The 11,877-nt window shown below is 56.5% G+C and overlaps 1 long non-coding RNA gene across 1 annotated transcript; it reads right to left on the bottom strand.

Annotated features, from left to right (window-relative positions):
• Positions 1–511: 511 nt before the first annotated feature.
• LOC147576186 (uncharacterized) lies at positions 512–11,877 on the bottom strand. Its single transcript, XR_015241873.1, has 2 exons — positions 9,370–11,877; positions 512–904 (listed from the first exon to the last, which is right to left on the bottom strand). It is a non-coding gene; the product is annotated as an uncharacterized LOC147576186 (long non-coding RNA).

The raw sequence follows: 11,877 nt of genomic DNA, 5'->3' as shown, positions 1-11,877 counted from the left end.
AAGGGACTCCCCCAAAGTTACACAGCCATCAGAGAAAGTGCTGGAACTAGAATCAGGGCCCCCTGGTTTGAGTCCAGGACTCATCCTGCTGCAAAACGGACTCTCTCTGAGACGAGGGCACAGTCCAGAGAAAGCTGATCTTGAGTAATCGATGGCAGCCACTTGATCCCCAAATAAGTGTAATTGTGGCTAGCATTTATGGACCCCTCAGCTCTTGCTGCACGCCGGGCTCGTTTAATTTACATTTAATTTACACAGCAACTCCAAGCCATGAGTTTTTTTTTTTTTAATTTTTTTTTTTCAATGTTTATTTTATTTTTTTTTGGGACAGAGAGAGACAGAGCATGAACGGGGGAGGGGCAGAGAGAGAGGGAGACACAGAGTCGGAAACAGGCTCCAGGCTCCGAGCCATCAGCCCAGAGCCCGACGCGGGGCTCGAACTCACGGACCGCGAGATCGTGACCTGGCTGAAGTCGGACGCTTAACCGACTGCGCCACCCAGGCGCCCCAATCCAAGCCATGAGTTTTACTATTGCCCCCATTCATGGGCGAAGAAACTGAGGCTGAGAGCCTTGCCCCAGGTCACACGCCTGCTGGGTGAGAGGCGTGCACTCCGGGCAGCGGCAGGGAGAGGGCATCCTCATGCTGAACAAGCTGGGCTCTAGAGCCGCTTCTTCGGAGGCCTCAGTGGCTGGCGTGAGGGAGGACCCGTTACGACGGGCCATCATCAGAGCACCTGGGTGGCTCAGTCGGTTGAGCTGTTGAGCGTCCGACTTCAGCTCAGGTCATGATCTCACAGTCTGTGGGTTCGAGCCCCGCGTCGGGCTCTGTGCTGACAGCTCAGAGCCTGGCTCCTGCTTCGGATTCTGCGTCTCCCTCTCTCTCTGCCCCTCCCCTGCTCATGCTCTGTCTCAAAAATAAATAAAAACATGTAAAAAAAAATTTTTTTTTTAAAAAGAGATGGGCCATAATCAAATCACCAGGGTCCAAACCCTCTCTCTCCAAGTCAAAGGCAGCTGTGTCTCCTACCCACTTCTCCTCTTGCCCAAGTCATTAACTGCAGCTAAGATTTTTAAAACTCACCTCACTAAGAGATTTTCCAAGACTCGTGCCCTAGACAGGAGGAGGGAAGAGATCGTGTTTCTAGCTTGTAAGCCCTACCTTGCAACTCGCCCCTTGAGACAAGACACTTTCTCCTCTTTCCTTCTGAATGGCTCTTCCCTATGCTCCCCCCCCCCCCCCGCCCTCCACCACCTTCCCCCCATCCTCAGCTCGGCCCAGCCACTTAATTCAGCAGCCATTTGTCCCAGCGCCCCCGACCCCACACAGGTGCACTGTGTACTTACCTGCTTTCAGAAAAGTAAGTAGTTTTTTGGTGGGCAGCCAGTTAAGGGGACAGAGAGCAGAACACAGCCCCCTCCCTAGGGGACTGCCCCCGGACATGTTATCGGGTGCTCTTGAAACCCAATGCCTGGCCCTGCGGGGCCGCCAGGTGTGCCCCAAGACAAGGCGGTTTTTCCTCTCCAGGAAGGAGCCTCCCCTGTGGGGAGGGGGTAAGGGGTTCTGCTTCCTACACTCGGAGCTGCCTGGGCTGCCCTGCCAGGTGGGATCTTACCTCCTCCGAGGACCCTCAGACCGGATCTGCTTTTGCTCTCTTCCCCCTCCCCCACCCCAGTGTTTCCCCCATCACTTCTCAGTTCCCTCCTGACATTGCTGGGTCATTCAAGGTTGAGCGACCTCCGCCCTTCCCAGCATCCTGCTCCCCAAGCCTCCCCTGACTGCTGCTGCCCTGTGAGGTCCCCCTCCCCGCCAAGCCAAGCCTGTCACTCCTCTGTACAGGATGCAGATGGGCTTGTTCAAGGTCAGACAGCGCCTCGGCTAAAATTCCTGCTCTGTCACGTCTCGCTGTGTGACCTTGGGCAAGATTCTGAACCACTCTGAGCCCGGTGTCCTCATCTGTAAAATGGGGATAAGAGAATCCCCACATCTGAGGTTATTATTGAGAGGATCCAGTGACATAAAGCTCTGAGCCCAGCACAGAGTATGTTTAATAACTGTCACTGGTAACACAGAAACCACAATGGTATCTTACAGCACATCCATGTTCTAACTTCCCCCGTTTTGACTCTGAATTCACGGTTTCCGCAGTATTGATTTTTTACAGCTTTATTTTTACCTTATAATTTGTTTGTACTTCAAATGTACCGTGAATTGAGCTCAATCCTATTCCCTGAGGGCCACCTCAGATATTTTTTTATCATGTGGCAGGGAAGACAGATGCACAGACTCACGGACACCAGCAGAAATGACCAGAAAGGAGACACAAAAGGGCCAGGGCTGAGAGAGGGAAAAGGGAGGAGAGAGCAGAAGGAGGACTAGTGGGGGAAAAGCTGAGCAGGTCCGGCTAGAGCCAGGCGTTAAGGAGCAACCGGGTCGGGCGAGGCTGGCCCTGTCCCCACCCTTACCCCAAGCATCTTAGAGCCCGTTGCAGAGACTGGATTTGCCCACTTCGAGACGGGTAAGCATTTGGGACAGCAAGACTGAGAAATGATGGCAGACTCTGCATGGAGAGAGACCCCGGAGGGCTGGCTGGGGAATCCAGGTAGACTTCCTGGAGGTGGAAGGACTAGAACCTGCCCTAAAAGCACAAGGAAGGTGTGACGGGCCAGAAAGGGGACAGAGAGAGGCATTTTAGGCCCTTGTGAGCAAAGATTGAGATGAGGAACTTAAAGGAATCCTCAGCAGGAAAACTCCCTACCCATCCCCCATCTCCTATACACACACACACACACACACACACACACACACACCATATACCCATACACACACACACACACACACACACACACACCATATACCCATACATACACACACACACACACCCACAGTGTCATCCACACACACCTGACAAAGCTCCGAGGCTCTTGTCCTGGCTGCAGCCTTGCGGACCTTCTCAGGCAGCTCTATCCCCTCGCGTCCCTCCCCCACCGGGCCCCCTGCGTGGGGCACTCGGAGGGCCTGCAGACGTCTCCAGAGGGTCAGTCTAGAGAGTCCCCCAGCTGTGCTCACCCGGAGGCCTGCGAGGCCCCCGAGAGCCCCCCAGGCCAGCCTGGCCCCATCACAGCGCAGATATCCATTTCTCCACCTTCTCGGTGCAGGTAACCACAGTGCTCTGCGGGAAACGTGAGAGGTTGGCTCCCTTGAAATGGAGAAGGAGGTCAAGAGACACATTTCCTAACTTTCAAAAAGAACTGTTTGGGATAATTAATCAGCACATCACCAACACCAAGGGATTGTTTTCTATCAGAAGACATATAATTAAGGAAACAATAGCAGGCTTGTTGTATATTTTGTTCCTAAAGAATGCTAATTATGTTTAGCACCCTGACACATCCAAAGGTTCGCCCCAATATTTAGAAATCAAACGGAACTTGGCTGCGAGGCATCGCTTTGCCTCGGCTTAGAATAGGGAGGGTTGTGGAGGCAAAACAGGCCCCCGACACGTCTTTGAATCAGCTTTTCAGCCTGATTGCTACACCAATGAGGAAGGGCTCTTGCCATTGCTAAACCACACTCGCTATTGCTTAATTACACCTTCAGATCAGCACCTAATTTGCTTAGGGTGCAACTGAGCAGCCGTGGGTGTAATTGCTTGCCAGGACACTACTTAGCAACGCAGCCACAGCCGGAGGAAATTGGAAGCCAGGCTCAGCTCTGCTCAGAGAGGCTGTGGCCCCATGGCCGTGCTTTCCAGGGCCCTGGACCCCTGGAGGCCAGAAGAGAGGAAGGCAGCCCCGGCCCAGCTACTCCCTGGAAGCAAACTGGCTGCCGGGGGGCTCAGAAAGGTCCCTCTGGAGCTGGTCGGAGAGCAACCCGCCCTGGGCTGACCCTCCTGGTGGATCCCTCCCCGGATGCCCTTCCAAGGAGCTGGCTCTAGAACGTAACAGTAGCCCTGCCCAGGTACTGCTCAGCTATCCTGGTGGACCCTGTTGGAGCCTGGGTCCCAGGGGTACGCCGTGCTGGGGCACAGCAAGAAAAGAGGTGGCTAAAGGTGCTGGCAGCCCACGGGGACAGGCATATGACCACAGGCACCAGACCCCAGATAAGGGACAAAGTTCCTTCCTAAGATCCTCAAGCCCAGTATGGCCAGAGTGGCAACATCAAGATCTTTGGTCCCCACAAAGGAAGGCGAAAGCAGCCATGTCTCCCGCCCCCCCCCCCCAAAACATACACACAGAGATCTTCTTGGAAGGAAATTCTCCACATGGGAGGAGGGCATCAGCATCTGCAGATGGGCCTGCCCTGTGTCCCAGAGGGGCCGCCTCTCCGCTCATGCCCCTGGGGAGCTCCTACCCAACAGGGCAATGGTGTATGTCCATGTCTACTCAGAAATCAGTGCATGACCTCATGGAGAATAGAATTATTAAGGTATCATGGTATTGCGGGTTAAGCTGCTACAAGGCTCCTGTTAGAGATACATCCTAAAATTGTCACTTGAGAGAAGGTGTGAGGTCGGGAATTTGCTTCAAATTAGCAATGGGGCGGGGAGTGCCTGGGAAAGGCAACCAGAACAAGAAGGACCTTGAGTTTATCATTTGTAGGAGTTTGCTTAGGCTGCTATAATAAGCACCCCTGACAGGGCACCTTAAACAACAGAAGTGTATCGTCTCACACTCCTGGAGGCTAGAAATCCAAGATCAAGATGTCAACATGGTTGGTTCCTTCCGAGGCTTCTCTCCTTGACTCGTAGATGACGTCCTTTCTGTGCCTTCATAGCATCTTCCCTCTGTGTGTGTCTGGATCCAGATCCCCTCGTTTTATAAGAACACCAGTCATAATGGGTTTTATAGGAACGCCAGCCCACCTCAACGACCTCGTTTTCACTTGATTACCTCTGTAAAGACCCTATCTCTAACAAGGTCACCCCCCTGAGGTACTGGGGCTGAGGGCATCCACATAGGATCTCGGAGGGGACAGAATTCAACCCATAACATACTTGTTGAAGATGGAGAGTGTATACCTTATACTATTCACTTAACGGTCTATAAGCCTGCATTTTTTTTTTTCATAATAATGGGAGGAAGGGGCACGCAAGGGGAGTAAGTCTCCAAATACATGTCAGGTCACCAGAGGAACTCCAAGGAGATAAGACTTCAAAGAAAATCCTAAAATGCAGAGCTGTTTCAGAAGAGACGAGGCAACTTTGGAGGTAGTGAGCTTCCCGACTCTGGAAACATCCAAGCCCAGGCTGCGTGACCACCAGTAGGGCCTTCTGTAGGGTCCCTTATCGGGGGGGGGAAGCTGGGCTTCCAACTCTTGGTTGCCAAAAAAAAAAAAAAAAGCCAGTGCTGTCTTGGGCCACAATGACAGAAGTAACAGTGGCCAAAACATGGATGAGAGAGTCCTGGTCTACATGGGACTGAAGGCACCCTGGTGCTCCATTCCAGGAACCCCACTGCAAGGGGGACATTAAGCACGTAAGAACGACAGCATTACACCTAGAGGGGGGCAGCCAGGTGCACAGGGAGGTGGAAAGCATGCTGTGACACTCAAAAAGGCCTGAAGAATTGGCTTTTACCAGTTTCTTTTGTATCCTATAAAGATCAGAAGCAACTGCAAACAAATACACACACGTTTTAGGTATTTCTTTTAAACTAATGGTACCCCATGCACACTCCTTTCGCTCTATCAGTGGGCATTTACATATCTTGGAGCTGCTGCCATTTGAGAACATTTTTTAAAATATTTATTTATTTGGGGGACCGCGCAAGGCAGGGAGGGGCAGAGAGAGGGGGGCGGAGGATCCAAAGCAGGCTCTGTGCTGACAGGTGCGGGGCTCAAACTCAGGAACCATGAGACCATGACCTGAGCCGAAGTCAGACGCTCAACCGAATGAGCCACCCAGGTGCCCCTAGAACATGCTTTTTAGCTGCTGCACAAATCCTATTCCGGGGCAAATTATTTTACCAATCCTCTACTGATGGATATTTAGGTTGCTTCAAATACTTCCCTACAGCAAACAATACTTACTAATTAACCTCATACATATATCACCTCACATAACGATTATACCTGTGGAATAAATCCACATAAGTGAAAGGAAGAAAAGAAGAAGGGAAGGAGGGAGGAAAGGGGTGCCTAGACAATGCGTCTGGGCTCCAGGGAATGGCTCTCCACCCTTCCTGGAGACAGATATGGAAACATGGGTGAAAACCACGAGTGGACAGGGTAGAAAGGGCCTAGGGTCAGGGTGGGATCTGTTGGTTCCTATCTCTTTGGGTGACCCCAGCACAGACCCGGCTTAGCCTCTTTGGCTGGTAGAAGAGAGCAAGTCCAGGGTCTGGGAAAGAAAGACACTGCCCCAGCTGCCCTCCGTCCCCCCATCAGTCTGCATCAGGAAGCGAGGCCAGAGAAAGCAACGGGCAGGAGGTCAGTAGCAAGGTCCTGACCGATGGCGGAGGGAGGGCACGGGCCAATGAAAGGCTTGTAAAGTGCCGGCTCATAGTAGCTGTTTGAGGCGTCTAACCACTCCTCTTCCTCTGCCCTCCTGAGGCTGCCAGTGGGTCTGGGCTGTAGCACATTCTAAATAAAATCTCCTTTTCAGCTGGGAAAACTCAAGACTGGGGGAGAAGGGAGCAGGTGTGGGTGGAGGGGGTGGGGAGAGAAGGGCCTTGAAAGTGCTCTGGCTTTCCATAAACGTCAGCACTGACTACCCCCCCCCCACCACACACACACACACACACACACACACACACACACACACAACCAGGAGGTCCCTGGAGCTGAATAAGTCCCCTCTGTGCTGTCCCTAGGTGACAAGTAGGGAAAGGGACATGTTAATCAACATGGCATCGCTTACAAAGCAGTGGCCTTCCACGTGGCTTTAGTCATCACTTCTGTTTCTCATGAAGACAGAAGTGCAGTCATTTAGAGCAGGGGACAAGAAGGGGTGGGGGCGAGCCCTTTGCAAGGCAGACCAGAGGGGGCCCAGTGAGGCCAGGGAGCCAGGGCAAGGAAGCCAGCTGTACCCCAACCCCTTACACGGCTCCCACAGACACACTTAGTTACGCCCTCCTGCAACGGCCACACCTATGCTCACCTACACACACTCTGGGCAGGCTCTCTCCCACGAACACAAATGTTCGCAAACATTCCCGCACTCCCAAACATTCACAGGCACGCGTGCCCTCCGAGTTACTCAGCTTCCCCTCCTCGGTGCACACGTACTGGGGGTTCGCGCCCCCTCTGCATGGCGTGACCTGCGGTAACTCCAGAGTGGCAGATATCTGGGGCTGTGACATCCAGAACTCCGGGCTGGGAAAGGGGCAGTTCCCAGCTAAACGCACGCCAGTGGAGAAAAGACTGCCCAGAGCAAAGCCGTTTCTCGATAATAAAGGCACCTTCCGTAACATCCCAGCCAACGCATAGAATCCCGGCCGGAAGTCGAGGGTGCGGACTACAGAGGGTGCACTAAGGGCCGGAGGAGGGGGCAGAGCTCGCCGAAGCCCAGCTCACACCTCGGTCTCCAAGGCACAGAGCAACCAGTGACCCAGAAGAAGGAATGCCTCTTTCTAAGCTTTGCAGACACAGCCTGGACTCCAGCAGCCCCCATCCCCCAAGACCTCGTGCCCACCGACACATCCATGCGTGCGATCCACATGCTGTGTAAGCACATTCAGGTACAGCCACTTGTGCGGCCGCGGCCACTAGCACGCAAGGTGCACAGCCAAACTCAGGCACAAAACTCTCCTCCTTATTATGCTCGCTCCAAGGGACCCAAGCACGGATCCTTCAGCTTGTCCTTGTCCTGGGCTGATGGTGATGATGCCCTCAAACCCCGTCCCAGGCCGGGCGCCCCACAGGCAGGGTCTCAGAAATGCCTAGGCCCCCGGGGACCCTGCCCTGAAAACAGGATCCGAGGAGCAGGATCCCCCACAAGTGACTCGACCTGTCCCCTCTGACCTAGCACCAGGATGAGGCCACTGCCTGCACAGTCCTAGCTGAGGGAAGAGGCTGGGCGCTGTGGAGCCCTCTAGGTGCCCACTCTGGAGTCTGCAGTGGGCGTGGGCGTGTCCGAGGGGAAAGGGAGGCAGGGTCTCCGGGATGCCCTAGTTCCCATCTCCCAAGTCCGTGCAGCTTCTTGGAGCCCCAGGGGAGACTATGTCCAGATCCACCATTTCTAAATAAGCCAGTCCATCTGACAGGGCTGCAGGATCTCACCGCCCCCTCCCCGCCCCCAGCCCCTTGGTGGGCTTTTAGGTGCCCAGGTGGCACAGGGGAAGGACAGGAGGCCAGCCTTGAGACGCCTGGCTTTAATGACCTCTCCCCGTGGTGACTTCTGACTTTACGTTCCATTGGCCTCCCTACAAGAAAGAGACTCTCCGGCCTAAAGAGAGGGTGCCGCCGGCCCAGGAGCCCCCACCTCTGCCCCAAGGACGTTGCCCTGAAGAGGGGCAGGGGGAGGAAGAGGAACTGAAGAGGATGCCCCAGCCAACACCCTCCTCCTCCTCCCTCCACCATTCAACTGGGACAGGACGGAGTCCAGCCAGAGAAACACCCGCTGACTTCGGGGAGGGGGTGGTCCCAGCCGCCCCCCTGCACCCACCCTCCCCCCCCCCCCGTTTCCTTGCTGGCTCCTCCAGTTTAGGGGGGAGGGGGAGGAGCACCCACGTTCTCCGGGGAGCAGAGCGAAGCCCCGCGAAGTGACCCCGTTTCTGAATGAAATTGAGGTGCCATTTTCATCTTCTTCCCAAATGTCAGCAGCGTTAGATCAGATTAGGAGCTAATCTCTTGCCAAAATTCATTTCCGAACAAGAGAGGTGGCTGCGGGGCGGGTGGAGGTTTGTTGTTTGTTTCAGTATCCCCGCCCCCACAGACACGCACTTTCTCCCCCGCCCCCGCCCACAGGGGTGAAGTGGGGGTAGAGGTCGAAGAGCCCGCCCTGCGGGCCCGAGTGGGGCCTGGGGGAGGTCGGGCCGCGGAGCCCCGGGCGCAGCAGGTCGCCCGCGTGGGGTTGGGAGGGCGGCCGCCCGGGGCCGCGAGCTCCGCAGACGCGCTTTCTTCTCCGAAAAAGCTCCGGCGGCTCCGAGGCCCCGGGATGCTCCCAGGGCGTCCTTCCTCGGAGAGGAATGGGATCCGGGACCAGAGGGGGAAGGGCCCGAGGGACAGGCACTGAGAGGGCCTCGAGCCGGCACCCCTTCCTCCCGGGTGAGACCAGGTCCCTCCGTAAACCCCGCCCACCCCCTCCCCCAGGCCCCCTGCCCCCCCAGCCCGAGGGCCAGGGTGGTAAAAAGGAAAGGAAAGGCCATTGCGACCTAAAGACAGACGAGGAAAGGGGGGAAATAAATGCCCAAACGAACTGGTCAGTACCTTGCAGTCCTCATTTGACAAGTGACCGGAACACAGCCGCTGGCCTGAATGCATAATTACCCCCAAGTGAAAATTCCCCATCTAATTTGATATTTGGTTCTTTGCAGAAGCTATAGCCTTCGTAAATAATATACAAAGTAAGAAACCTAATCCCGCCTGCTAGAATGTTTAATTCATCATTATGCGAGCTAATTGGAAGGTGATTATATGGTAATTGCTCATTAGTGGTGTATATTTATCGCTGTACCTTATGTCAAGGCCATGGGAATTGTGTAGAGTCTGTTCTCTCATTTCAAGGATCCGTTTCAGAAGCAGGAGCGAAGCAGGCAAGATCAAGTTCTCCCTGACGTCAGGTCCAGCAGAGGGCTATGGAGACCCGCGCTATATATAGGGCCTGAAGCGGGCTGGGGGCAGGGGTGGCCTGGGACCGGGCAGAGGCGGGTAGCGGGGAGGTACGTGGCACCCACACCACTGCCAGGAAGCCCATCCTCCCAGGGCAAGAAAGGAAGGGCTTGAGGCTGGGGGCCCTGGACCATTTTCCAAACGCGACCCCATCCCCACTCCAGGCACCTCCCGGGCCTTTCAGGTGCGTCTCGACGTCAGGCTTTTTGCTGGGAGAGGAGACCTTAACCCTGCTCTTTCTCTTGGACTCCTCTGGCCATGTGCGGAGGGGCAGTAGGTTTGGGGTAGAGAAGAGGAATGTCCGGAGGACGTGGACACTTGGGTAGGAGACGGGGAGCGAGAAGGTAAGGTTGGATTTGGAGAGAGAGCTAGGATTTGGAGGCTGGAGACTTGGACTGACTTCCTCCTCCACCTGATCCCAGGAGAGTGGGGCAACTCCTACCCCCCCTGCCTGGCCAAAATTTTCTCTCAACTCCGCACCCAGAGAAGCGGGGTGCTGGCCCCACAGGAGTGCGCTGTTGGTGCCTGGGGAGGGAACCCAGAGTCCCTCTGCGGGAAGGGGCGAGAGCAGGGCGAAAGAACTCGAAGCCAGAAGAAAGGCGGGACCTGAGCCCAGTCCAGCCCCAAGGCCTGGGCCTGAGCTGGGAACTTGGGAGAGGCAGGAAGGCAGGCCTGAAACCCCGGGGGTGCGTGGGCTCGGTCTGCGGGCGGAGGTGAGGGCCAGGACCCGGCCGTGGGCCTCCGGCAAACCGGAGGATCCTCCCGGACTCTAGAAGACCAACCTCCGCCGAGCGTCCTTGCACGTGGGCCTGAGCTTTGGCGCGCTCTGGCGCCCCCTCGGAGGAGTGCGACGCGCCTTGCCCTATCCGGAACCCAGTCCGGGGCGCCGAGCACCCCTACTTTCGGCCCCCGGGGCCCTCCCAAGCCCCCTTCCCACTCCCGCTGGGCAATAGGCACTAATGAACAAAAGGCCAATTAGACGCAGGGGCGCGGCTGATGAATGGACCTTTCGCTTTCAAGCGTGGCACCGACTCGGGTTTCCCGTACGGGGTCGCGCCGGGAGAAGCCGCCTCCCCGAGCGGGGTCACGGCTGGGGTCAGCGGGTTCTCAAAACTCCCACTTCCCCCTCGCCACGGCTTTGGTTGGGGGCGGTAAATCCGGCGGTCCGGCGATGGGCCTGTCTGCCGCCCCGCAACTCGGCCTCGGGGGACCTCGACCTCACAGGCCCCTTCTCCCTCCGGCACGGCTCGGGGCTGCCCAGGGGCGGCACCCACTCTAAGGCTGATTGCCGGAATGATAAAGGCCGGCCTAGAGAAATGCGCAGTTACCAAAAACGGCTGTTGTTTACCAAACTCCCGATCGATCGAGCGGTCGCGCTGCAGCAGCCATCCGGGGAACCCAAGCTTGTCGCCGGACGCACACAAGCCTGCTCCCCGAGACAGACAGCTGCTGTCCCGGTCCCGGGCACGGCCGCCAGCACGCGGGGACCTCCACCCACACCCAGAGCCGCGTTCCCGCGGGTCACACACGCCCCGGGGCCCTTCCCGTTGCAGGGGATGCACAGCTACAGCCGGACTCCCAGATACACAATCCGCGGGAGACTCTGGCACGCGGACTCCGCACTCCAACTGCGTTTGTGCACCTCGGTGCCCGCTGCAGCCACGCAGCTGCGCGGTCCTCCCCTAACTCAGTGTAATCTAGACGCACAAGGAAAGCTGGACCCCTTGACACGCGCGCACCGTCCACACCAGCAGCACTGGCCTCTTCGGCCTCGAACACGCAGTTAGCACAGTTAGCACCCACAGATCCGGACTCAAGTCCTGGCTCAGACGCGCAGTGGTATCTCCGCACAAACACAAGTGTTTCGCAGACCTCACTGTTACGCTCAACCTGTGACAAACACGCAGCCACGGGGCTCTCGCTGTAACGACATCCACCCGCTTATTCCGACTTAAAACTGCCCACAGGCGGGCGGCCCCGACCCAGAGGTCCCCACCGCGGAGCGGGCCCGGGGGGGCCGAGCCGCCAGAGTCCCTCCCCAATCAGCCTGCGAGTCCGAGACTTTGTTCCCTGCGACTCCGAGGCGGGGACGGGGAGGAGCCGAGG

Source organism: Puma concolor, chromosome D2 (assembly GCF_028749965.1).
Source record: "Puma concolor isolate L17-30 chromosome D2, mPumCon1.1.hap2, whole genome shotgun sequence".
In the NCBI taxonomy this organism is placed as follows: Eukaryota; Metazoa; Chordata; class Mammalia; order Carnivora; family Felidae; genus Puma; species Puma concolor.
This window is presented reverse-complemented; position numbering and strand designations above follow the sequence as displayed.